Below are 11916 nucleotides of genomic sequence, written 5' to 3'. Positions count from 1 at the left end.
TATTTTGGGGGAGACAGATTAGCTTGGGAGTGGAGGGAATCATCTACTTTTTATTGTTCTACTTTTCTGTACTGACATCCTTCACCCTATAGAGGTGTTGATTTACCTCTGAAACAGCAACAAGGATTAATCTGACTTGTAGGGTCACAGGCCACTTTATCTGTATTCTTGGTCTATATTTAAAAAACTGAATACATGCTATTTAATATGAAATAAAATTTAAAAAAATCATTGATATCAGAAATAATTAGCTCTTGGTTTTTATTTTTTAAAGCTTCCCAAAGTTGAATTTTTTTTTTCCTTTAAATAAGGTAGGCGCTGGGAAAGAGGAGCAGACCACAATGGAAGTGGAGGTGATTCTAAAAGTCTGGGTTTCTGATTGTGTGCTTGTGATACAGGTGGTGGAACTGCCTCTGCTCTGGGTTTGAGTCACTCTGTATGTGAGTGTGTGTGTGTGTGTGTGTGTGTGTGTGTGTGAGAGAGAGAGAGAGAGAGAGAGAGAGAGAGAGAGAGAGAAAATATGAGAGATTGCCAGTGCCCAAGTCTGTGCTTTGACTATGTGTCTCTGCATGTCTGTGCGGGTCGGAATGTCTGCACACGTGTCTCCACCTTTCTGTGTCCATTATCTGCCTGCCTGCCTGTCTGTAGCTCTTTGGCTGGGTCTTCCCTCCCCCATGCCTGTACCCTCTGCCGGTAACTGGACCTGGGACACAGCCCCCAGGGCTGGCAGCGAGTTGGCTGTTGGGTATTTTTAGCCTGTAAACATGTTTGCCATTTCAGAGGACAGGGCCGCTGGTCTCAGCCCCAGCCCACTCAGGATGGTACAGCCGGCCAGGTCTTCTCAGGTCTCCGGCCTGGGGTCTCACTTCCCCAGCATTCCAGGGGTGAAGAAAACTGGCTCCACATGGGCAGTGGGTGGCCATCCAGGAGAGAGGATAAGAGGATTCATGGGGGAGAAAGAGAATGAGGGTGAAGCCAGAAGGCCCCCCGCACCCCGTCATTAAACGTTTAATAAAATCTCCGTGTAGTTAGAAGTGGCTGTGGGAAATGGCTGTAAAATTGGAAACCCAGCGTCCAGGGGAGTGGGGCGGTGGAGGAGGGGGTCCGAGCAGAAATAGGAGGAGGAAAGTGGGGGACAGGGAGGTAGGCCGCGCGGACTCTGCTCCTCCAAGGGGTGCAGGCCTGACTCCCGTGTCGCTGCAGCGGCCAGAGCAGCGCGGTGACCCTGACTCCAGCAGGTGGGGCCCGCATCTCCAGGCCGGTTCTGGGGACGGGGAGGGGCTGAGGGGCGCCCAGAAAGAGGGAGGGCGAGAAGTGGGCGCGGCTGCGTGAAGAACCAAGTGAAGAACCTGGGACCTAGGATTAGAAGGTAGTGGGCAGCGTTGAGAGAAAACTCAAAGGTCCGCGTCAGGCTGGAGGTCGCGGCTGAATCACTCAAGACCCCCCAGCCGCAGTCCGAATCCCTTGGTCCTTCCTGCAAAATGGGCTGATTCGCGGGTCCAGCTTCCAAGAATTTCTTGCAGAAGAAGCCACACGCCTAAGTCAGGGGGCAGATCCAGGCCCGGCGGGGCCGGGGTGGGCAGTAGATGGGGGCAGGGGAAGGCAGCACCTCGGACGTGCCGCGCCGCCGGGTCCCCGCGCCCCCCGTGCCCTCCCACCAGCCCGCTCTCGGGTCCCTGCAGGGTCGGCCCGGCTCGCCCGTCCCAGCCCAGCTTCGGCCCCGCCCGGCCCCGCCCTCTCCCCACAGCTCGGGGCAGACCCGCCCGCTGGAGCCGGAGTTACAAGAGCCGCCTCCGCGCGCAGGGGCCCGGCCACTCGGAGCAGCTCCGCCGCGGGGACTGCACCGCCCGCCCTGCCGGACCCGCCCCGACCGGGGCTCGCCGCCTGCAGCAGCCGCAGCACCGCGACCTCGGGCCCCGCGCCGGCTATGGCTGTGGCCTGGGGCTGAGCGCGCAGGTAGGGGCGCCCGGCGCACCTTGGCGCGATCGGGGACGCGTCGCTGGGAACGCGGGAGGGGAGGTGGGTGGCAGGACTTGGGCGAGGCGCTTTGGGTGGGTGTCACCGTGAAGGCTCAACTTGGAGCAAGGTGGGCAGCCCCGGGCCGCCACCGGGAGGCCAAGCGTAGTGCCCTGGGAGCGGAGCTCCGCCTCCGGAGTTGGGGCGTTGGAAGGGGCGCAAGTTGGGCAAAGTTGGAAAATCGCTTCGAGGCGCGGTTTGCTCCAGTCCGTCTGCCTCTCGAGGGCTGATCGTTGTCCCTGCTGCACGGCCAGGCGCCGGTTCTTGGCCCGGTGGCCCCGTCCCACCCCCTCCGTCTCCATGGGGCGGTGGCTCGGCGCGCTGCTATTCCGTGTTTACTGGAGAAGTTTCCGAGATCGCGGCGCGGCCCCTCGGCCCCTCCCGGCGCCCCTGCGCCCCCGCGCCGCGCACCCGGTCCGCCGTCCCTCCCCGCGCCCCACACCTCCGCCCCTGACTTCGCGTCCCGAGTCCTCCGGGCCCCACCCAGTTCTGCAGCACCAGCCTCTCCCTTTCTGGCTCCCGGCGGCCCCTCAGCCTCCCTTCGGCTGCCCCGCCCTAGCCTTGCCCCTCTGGGTTCCCAGCTCCAGAAAAAATCCCTTCTTCCTCTAGGGCGGCGGAGCCGGGAAGTGTGCAGCGCGCCCCGCGGCGGGACGGGTGGGAGTGGGGGTGGGGGACATAATTGGGGAGATTCTTGCACTGGGGGTGGGCGGGGAGTGGAGCTGTGCAGCGGCGCGGCCCTCGGGACCGCCCCTTCCCCTTCAGAGGCGGCGCTCTCTCCCCAACTCCACTCCCAAACCCGTCCGGGCGGGATGGCCCCCGCCCCAGCGCCTGGCTCGGCGCCAGCAGCCTGAGGAATGTGGTGGTTGGAGCCGGTGACTAATTCAAACCAGAACTCGGGGAGGAGTGTCGAGGGGTAAAGGGGAGGGGGCGACGGGGCTTGTGTGGGAGGCGGGGGCCCGAGTCCGGCGGCCGTAGGGGGAGGAGGGCTCAGCTCCCCTCCCCGGACCCCTCCGCTCCCGAGGCGCACTCTTGGGGCGACAGCGGAGGGGCGAGGTCCTGCCGGGGAGTTGGAAAGGCTCCGGGCTTAGGGTGTGTTCGGAGAACTGTGTTATATAAGGCTTTCCCGTGCCGGGAGAGGGTGTGCAGTGCGCGAGGGCTGGCCCTCCGCTGGCAGGCTCGGTGCCCCCTGCAGTGCCAGGGCCCCGGGATGCGGGGGCGCAGCCCTTTGGCGTCGCTGGCCACGAGGGGCACGTGGGTCTGAGCAAGGCTGACTCTGCCCTGTGGGTGGGAGGGGAACCGAATGGGCAGATGAGGCATCTAACTGGACCCCTACACCACGTGGGGAAGGCATTGGTGCCTCTGCACGTTGAGGCCCCAGAGAATTGTGAGCCACGTGTGTGCCTTTCGCAGGGCGTGGCTGCCACCCGGGAGGTGGTGAGGTGCCCCCGGGGAACCTGCTGCTGGGTGCTTGTTCTGCACAGTGGATCTCTGACAAGTCACGGTGGGATCGATCGATCGTCCCCGTGCCAGTGAGGTCCTTAGAGCAGGTCCTGGACCTTTGGAGGAAAAGGGACCCAGATAGTTACCTCCGGGTTTTGAAACAGTTTCCTCGACTAGGATCCAGCCTCTGACTGCAGGGATCGTGTGCCCTGTGGCGCACAGCCTAGAACATGAGAGAGACTGGGTTGATTTTGGGCGACACAGTGACGCTTTGGAGGGCTGGGGTGACAGAAGAAGGCAAGGGGGTCAGGGGAAAGGAGAGAGAGGTTGAAGATGCACTGGAAGGCATTTTAGGGCCCCCTCACCAGGGCTGGGTGTCAGTTCGGGGAGTAGATTCTCCTTTGGTGCTCCCTCTCTTCTGCCCCCAGGAGGGAAACCCCTGGGGCAGGGTGTGGCACTCACTTCCTTTCTGAAGCTCAGTGGGGAAGCTTCCTTCTCCTTGGCCCCCAAAGATGATGGGTTGGGCTAGCCCTTTTGGGGCGTGTTTGCCGAGTGGGGAGAGGAGGGAGCCCGGAGCTGAGGGGTGAGGTTGGGGGGAGAGGACGGGGAGGGGCATGGGGGCCTGAGAGGTGGGCTAGCAGAGGACGAAGGGTCTGGAGTATTGGCAACGGGGATTGGAGAGTGTCTGAGGCCCTCCCCAAAGTCTTGTCCTTAAAGGTTATACGCAGGGACATTGTTCAGAGAACCAGGACACTTAAGAAGCCACTGGTGGGGCTTACTGCCGATGCTGGGGGGCCCGCAGCAGTGATTCAGGGGTCCTTGTTGGGGCAACTTTGTGAAGAGCTGAGAACTCGAACCAGCCAGACTCCAGCTGAGGGGGATGTGTGACGGCAGGTCCAGGGCTCAAAGTGGGACCCAAAAGAGTGACTCCTGGGAGACCTGTGAAGGGAGACGGCCATCAAGGGCAGGGAATGGGCGGGGGGGTCCTGGGGTCACCTTCGTCCCAGGAAGGCCTTGGCTGGGGGTTCCCCAGACACCACCGACCTGGATTCCTAGGCTCACTTGGAATGGGCTGGCTGACCCTGGCCGAGCACACCACCCCGAGCCTGAGGAGCTGGTTTGAGAGGTTGGGGCGAAGCTGTGGGGGTGGAGGAGTGTGTGGGTCTCCGGGGCGTGGTCATCACCTTCCTCAGCACTTGGGAACCGCCTGGGGACAGGCAGGAGCAGACTGGGAGAGCTAGTTAGGCTCCTGCTGCTAGCTCTCCCCTGCTGACTCTCACCATCCCGCCACACCCCGGAAACCCCAGCTTCTCTCTGTCCCTGGAGCTGGGCTGACCGGGGGCATGTGCACGCGAGGCAGGGGGGTCGCCCCCGGAGAGGGGTGGGAATGGGACGTTTCAACTGGTGCTCGCTAGGGCTTTCTGCTCTCCCATTGCCCCCCGACGGGCTTCATCCAGGCTCCCAGGGAGCTGGCATTTCCCCGGGCTCTGACCATCCCTCTGGTCTCCCGACCTTCCTGAGCTGACTGGTTTCGTCCAGGCTTGAGTGAGCCTAAGAGGCACAGCGGGGGGAAGAGGGGGTCTCCTGGGTGGGCCACAGCGGGCTCAGCAGGAACGTGTGTGTGGATGGACCCCCTCTTCCTCCCTTCAGTCTCCAGACGGCCAGCTGTGCTGTTGTAGGGGAGATCCCGGCTCTGGGGTCACTGTTTCATGGTGGCCTTGAGACTCTGACTGCTCGTGTCACGGCTGAGAAATGAGTGTTGTTACCTGTGAGAGGGCATCTCTGGCTGGCGGGCCGGTCCTGAATGTGTCACCCGTGCTTGTGTCTGGGGCATAGGGGGCAGGCGGTAGCCGTGGGACCCTGCCGCGGTGGTGGGGGAGGTCTCGTGGGGGCTGCGGGGGCTGTAGGGAAGGACTCCAGTGAGTTTCTCCGTCTTGGACGGTTCTAGGCCCTGGAGTTTGTGTCCAGAGGCCTGAGGGAGGGTGAGCACAGGCCTGGGCGTGAGGCCGTGGCTGATGGAGGCTTCAGGGAGGGGCATCCTGCCCTGTCCCCCGGGGGCCGGGGGCCGGAGCGGAGGTTCTAGGGGAAGGGGAAGCGCCTGGCCGGGCTGGGGGTGGCTCTTTGGCAGCTGGGCCGAACGGCCTGGCCGCGAGCCCTTGCACTAGCGGGTTCTGGCCGCTGGGCGGAGAGCTGGGCCGTGGTAGCTCCCAAACTGTAATCTATCCCCCAGGGCGGGACTGGGCGAGGCAGTGAGCTCACCCCTCCTCAACTCAGCAGGGCGCTCCCCCCCACCCCACATCCCTGAGCTGGTGGCTTCATCCTAGCCGTCCTGGGCCAAGGCCCACTCTTCTCAGGAGAGGTGGTCAGGTGTGGGGACTGCCCGCATGGGGAATGTAAAGCTGCCCAAGACCCCCTCAGTCCCACAGGGAAGTCCCTCTGGGTCAGAGAAAGAAAGCAGAATCTCTCTTCTGGCTGGAAGCCTGAACTTGGAGCGCTGGGGCTAGAGGAGTGCGAGGGGCCAGGGGACAGAGGTAGAGAAAGACCGCTCCCAGGGGTGGAGATGGGGAGCTGCCCTGGAAGCCGAGGTGCGGGGAAACTCCAGCATGGCGGTGAGGGGCCAGGGAGAGGGACTAAAGGGGAGGAGAGGGCTGGGCGATAAAGCTGGAAAAGCTTCTTCCTGGTGGGAGGTGTGAGTGAGGCCAGCAGCCCAGGCAGCCAGGGAGGAGCTGGGCAGGTGCATGCAGACCCTGGACACCAGATAAACAGAAACAGGCTCCCTCCATGATGGACAGGGCCTGGGGCTGCCCAGACTGGTGTCTGTCGTGAGCCGGTGGAGGCAGGGACTGTGGGCCTGCTCTGGGCTGGGATGGGTGGGGACTCAGGAGTATCTCTGCATGCATTGGGTGGGCCTTGTGAGTCTTGATCATTTTGCCAGTGGCCCTGTTGCCCGTGTCTTGCAACATGTTGGTCAGATTCTCCTTGATAATTCGACCTCCCCAACACACACCCCCTATGCAAGTTGAAAGTGCCCCTGGGGGTGCACTGCCCAGAATCAGCTGACCTCAGAGTCCTTGGTGCTAACGTAGACGCGGGAGATAACTGCGCAGTTCTACTCCATTTGGAACGGGACAGGTTGTTTTTCCAGACCGAGGTCTGGCAGCTGCATACATGGAGGTCAATTTGGAGGTTTTAGCACCCGGAAGAGAGACCACCCCTCTCTTTCTCCTTGTTCCTCTGGCCTGGCGTCTGCCTGTCATAGCTGTTCCCATTTCCCAGTGAGTGGAAATGTTTGCCTTAACCTGCCGGGGCCTGTCTCCAGGTGGGCCTGTCTCTTGGTCTTCACCTGCTGAGGTCCAGAGAGTCTCCAGGTGAGCTGGGTTCTGGGCAGCTCAGGATTTCTGAGTCCCGGGGACACAGTGCTGATGAGCCTAGAACCACAAGGGCCCTCAGTTCCTGGGCTTTGGGATACCTGGGGCTCTGCCCATTCTGGGTTTGCTGTCTCTGAGTTGGGTCGGGACGAGGCTGGTGTGTGGGACAGAGGCTATTGGCCACTCACCTTTCCTCCTGTGCTTGTGACGCTTGATGGGCATCACTGCTTCCTGGGGGTCTCCCACCCCTACCTGAACCTCAAGCCCTCTCTTTCCTGTGTTTTAACGTCCCCTGAAGCATCCTGGTCCCTCTGTGGGTCTCTCTTTGGACGAGCCTGGAGGCCTGTCCGCCTCCCTGTGGGTGTGTCTCTCCGGCTCTCACTGGGCCCCACTCCGGTATCTCCCTTGTGCATCTTTGTGGTTTCTCATCCTGTTTCTGTGTTTATTCGTGTCTTCATCCCTTTCCCTCGTTAAGACTGTTGGCCTCGGAGTCAGAGATCCCTGGGCTTGCATTTCACTTCTGTCTCATACCCGGGCAAGTCATTTAACCTCGGGGCCTGTTTCTGCACTCTAAAATAAAGATATTAATTCTTAATCACATGGGATTGTTTGGGAAAGAACGGGGACCCCAGGCATGGAACGAGCACAGTCCTGGGGCGCTCTGGGAGCTCGGCAAAAATCTTTCTCTTCACCTGGGAGGGGTTGTTTCTTTTAATGTGGCTCTTTCTCTTCCTCTTTACTGCCCGGGGAGTGTTCATGAGAGTAGATGGCCTCTCTTGGGTGTGTCTCTCTTTTTTCTGGATATCCCAGCCCCTGGCCCTTGGCTATACGTGTGTTCGTGGCTTTCTGGCCGGTGGCAGTCTCAGCTCTGGTTGTGAGTCATCTGGTTGTCCTCATCTTAGGGTAGTGCTTCTCCGGGGCCTATGTGTATGGCGGGTCAGTTTGCCTGTGTGCTGGGTGGAAGTTGCGTTGCTGTCTGTGTCCTCCCCACTGCAGGCTGGCATGCTTCTTTCCATCATGGTGTGCCACCTTGGATGTCCTGCCTGTGCCGGGCATCTGCACAAACTCGGGTCCCTCTGCTGTGTATCTTGACTTCAGGTGTGGCATGTGGAGGCACTGAGGCATACAGACCTGACTCTCAGGGGGTGTGTGTGTGTGTATCAGTTCCTGTCATCTTGACACTGACCCTGGCTGTGAGATTGTCTCTGGCTGCCGCAGCAGTTAGACTGCACCCCCTCCCTGGCTGTGTTCACACTGGCTCTTGGGCAGAAGGGGTTTCCTTGGACCAGTGGGAGAACATGCCCTTCTTGGGGGGGGCGGTCACAGCTGGCAGGGACCATCCTCCCCGGGCAAAGGATCTGCTTCCTGCTCTTCTCCTGGGTCTGCCTGGGTATTGCCCACCCGGGGCAGAGATCTGCAGAGATGGCATGGCAGAACCCTGCTGCACATCCGCTTTGTGGTTTTGAATCATCAGGGCAGCTTCGTTCTTCTCTTGCTGCTTCTGGCCTGAGTTACATGCCCTCTGTCCTTGCAGCCTCAGATGCGTGTCCTCCCTGCCTTGAAGCTGGAGTGTCCTTGCCACGTCACCCCTTTTTTGCCCTCCAGACAGCCCTCTGCCTCAGAGGGTCTCTACTCCAGCCCTTACCATCATGAAGGTTACTGTGAGCTGGTGTCAGGTGCGGGCGGGGAGCTGGCAGACCTGGGCGTTCTAGGGCCCCAGCACTCCCCCATTCTCAGGACTCCGGACCTCACTCTCCGCATCTGTCAGTAGCAGGCAGTGCCGTCCCACAGAACTTTCTGCAGTGGTGGCAATGTTCTGTATTTGGGCTTTTAATATGGTAGCCATGAGTGGTTTGTTGAGGTCTTGAAATGTGGTTCCTACAACCAATGGGCTAAATGTTTAATTTGATTGAATTTAAGTTAGGACTTCCCTATTGGCTCAGATGGTAAAGAACCTGCCTGCAATTCAGGAGGACCCGGGTTCGATCCTTGGGTGGGGAAGAGCCCCTGGAGAAGGAAATGGCAACCCACTGCAGTATTTTTGCCTGGAGAATCCTACGGATAGAGAAGCCACATGTGGCCTAAAGGGTTCTTCCAGCTCCGAGGGCTTCGAGGGCTTCTGATGCTTGAGGAATGTGTAGAATTCCCCAGGGCTCCAAAGACTCTGCTTTTGGCGGCAGCAGGGTGGAGCCCCTAGCCCCCAGTGAAGCTGGCTTCACCTGACATGTGGGAGAAGAAGGAAGGACCCCCTGGGTTTGGTACAGGCCCCAGGGGTGGGGGAGACCACAGACTGGGACCCGAGTGCAGAAAATAGGCCCTTACCACTGTGGCCTCGAATCCCCTGTCAGCACCCCTATGTCCTGCCAGGTCAGATGGAAGGGGAGGGGAGGGGAGTCTTGCCTGGCTGTGCCAGGAGGTGAGGACTGAGCCAGGGCAGGCAGGGTGGTTGGCAGCCCCACCTGGCTGGGAAGCCAGCGGGTGCCCCGCCAGGGTCAACCTGCAGCCTCGGGTCCAGCGCCTCCCGTTCTCACGGGCTGTGGTCCCTTCTTCACCTGTGATGTCCTCCTCATTAGCCCCTGGGGTGGAGGCACGTGGCAGATCCCTCCCACCTGGGCTTCCGGGGGTTCCGGGCCGGGGGCTCTGGGCCGAGCGGCTGGCAGGGAAGCCCATTGCCTCTTCCTGGAGCCCCAGCCCCTCCGGCACCCAGGGGTCTGGCCCATGAAGCGGGTTTTAGGTGTGACCCTTGGCGTGTCTGGAGCTGTTGCAGCCGCGGTGACTCACTGGGGAAGGAGTGAGGGTGGGGCCGAGATGTGGGCGAGGGTGAGCTCCGGCTCTCTGCCCCCCTTGCCGGCTGCTGGCTCAGCACCAGGATGTGAGGCTGAGAAAAGGGGCCCTGCTCAAGGAGGAAGGGCGGGCGGCCAGCGCACTCGGCGGCTTCGGGGAGCTTGCAGAGCCCTTGGGTGGAAGCCTTTCCCTTCCCCTCCTGGTCTGGCTCCCCCCTTGTCTGCCGGGCTGGCTGCTCAGTGCTGGAGGCTGAGGGAGGGCACCGTTGAAGTCCCAGCTTTTGCTGTTTCTCTGTGGGAAGGGTCAGCCCGACTTCCAGTAGGAAGGGAGGGGGTGATTGCCCCAGCTGACACCTGTGCCAGCAGGCTGCCTGCTGGCCTTCTGGCTGGCACCTGCGCTGACATAAATACCACATAAGCGAGTGCAGGTGGCTGGGGAACAGGGTGTCTGTGACTGTCTTCATCGGTATTATGATCTGCCTGACGTTGGAAGTCCTACGTGCTCATGAATTTCCGTAAATCTTATCCTCAAAGGCAAACTCAGTACCTTCAAGATCCCATTTAGATTTCATCCCTCCTCCAGAAGGCTCCCAGACCTTCTGGAACATTCTGAGGCCAGATTAGCCATGCCCTGAGCACCTTGCTCATTATTTATATCTGGGACAGGAACTAAATCTTTTTTTTTTTCCTGGCTGTGCCGTGTGGCATGTGGGTTAGTTCCTTGACCGAGGCTGGAACTTGGCCCCTTTCATTGGGAGCTCGGAGTCTTAACCACTGGGCCCTCAGGGAAGTTCCAGCAACTAGGTCTTTTGACTGTCCACATGTGGCCTGTGGAGCGCGTCTGGAGGATACATCGGTGACGTTAGGTAACAGCCTAGCGGAGCGTGTAATTCAGAGCTGGGTTGAGAGCCTCCGGCCCTTTCTGGTTTTTTCTGCAGCGCCCTGGACAATGATACAGAGGCAATCGGTATGCGTGTATTAATTGACTGGTTGGCTGATTTCTGGATGTCAGCGGTTTTTGGCTCTGGGCAAAGCTCTCCACAACTTAGAGCACCCCCTCCCGGTTTCACAGACGTGTTTTTCTGGGTGGCTGCTGCCATTTTGTGTGGGTGGCTGGAGGCTGGAGGCCCGCCTGGTGTCTCCCTGGGTGCCCCCGCAGCCGACAGCTGTAGCTGGAGGGTGTCTTTGCTTCTCACCTATGGGCACCTGGCTCCGGGCCCAGCCCGGGCAGCCCGATGGGCCCTGACTCACCACATGCCTGAGATGGCACGACTGGACCGCAGCCTCTCAGGCTTGGGCCAGTGCTGAGGGGCCTGGGGCTTCCATTGCTCAGCCTCTGCCTGTAGCAGGGCCCCTGGAGCTCCAGCTGGCGAATGTCCCCCTGGACCCAAGGCCGGGTTAGACAGGGTGACCCAGCGTCACTCACCTTGGGCCACCACCAGCCTGGCTTGCAGGTTGCCTGTGACCCCAGGGCTGGAGGCTCTGAGGAAGGGGGTCTCGCACCTGTTAGAGCTGCACCCCTGATGTGGTGTGTCAAGGGAAGAGTTAACAGGTTCAGAGCCCAAGCATGTTTCTCTCTTATGGTGGACCCCAGCTGGCTGACCTCTCTGAACCTCAGTTTCTCCATCTGCGCTGTGGGGCAGTAACATCTCCCTCCTGAAGCTGTTCCAAGGGACCCAGTGAGGATGTGGATGTTGGGAGGCGCCAATGGGCCAGAGCTTTCCACTCATGTTCTTTCTCCTTCTTCCTCCTCCTTCAGTCCTCATGGGGATCCTTTATCGTTTCCATTTGCACAGATGAGGAAATGGAGGTTCAGAGAAGTCAAGTGACTTGACCTGGGTCACACAGCAGGCAAGATGCCAAGCCAGGATTGGAATCTGAGTCTGGCCTCTTCCAAAGCCTCTTCCCGTGATCCCAGCCTTGGAGAGTCACGTGTGGATGGAGTTGATGACAGTAGCGGGGTTGGGGTTTTGGTTTGGCCCCGGCAGACAGGACATCCAGCCATCTCTCTTGCGTAGCAGCCGGGGCGGGGCTGTGAGCGAGCCAGCTGTTGAGTGAGAACCTGATCGTGAGCTTTCCCCTAGACGGTGTGACCGAGATTCCTAAGAGAGAGATATTCTGAGGAGAGAAGAGGAAGGAGGGGCGGGCTCCTGGCAAGGCATCCGCTCCTGACCCAAGTCCTGCGAAGGTCAGTGGGAGGGAGGGGGAGGTGACCGGGTGGGGAGTGGGGAGGGTAGAGACCTGGATGGACTGGAGCATGGGGTGGGGAGGGGCCTGGAACGGGATGAGGGGCCGGTTGCTTCCGGTGT

The 11916-nt window shown here is 60.5% G+C and overlaps 1 protein-coding gene across 2 annotated transcripts in view; it reads left to right on the top strand.

Annotated features, from left to right (window-relative positions):
• The first annotated feature begins 1779 nt into the window (after positions 1–1779).
• AHNAK (AHNAK nucleoprotein) overlaps positions 1780–11916 on the top strand; it is a 93784-nt gene continuing 83647 nt past the window's right edge. The window contains exons 1-2 of one of the 2 annotated variants that reach the window (XM_065937493.1): positions 1780–1956; positions 11692–11795. The gene's annotated coding sequence lies outside the window, so the exon portion shown is untranslated. The remainder of the gene's footprint in view (positions 1957–11691; positions 11796–11916) is intronic. The other variant, XM_065937492.1, reaches the window with a different exon arrangement.

Source organism: Muntiacus reevesi, chromosome 5 (genome assembly GCF_963930625.1).
Source record: "Muntiacus reevesi chromosome 5, mMunRee1.1, whole genome shotgun sequence".
NCBI classification, from domain to species: Eukaryota; Metazoa; Chordata; class Mammalia; order Artiodactyla; family Cervidae; genus Muntiacus; species Muntiacus reevesi.
Note: the sequence above shows the minus strand (reverse complement) of the source record. Positions and strands in the feature narration are given on the sequence as shown.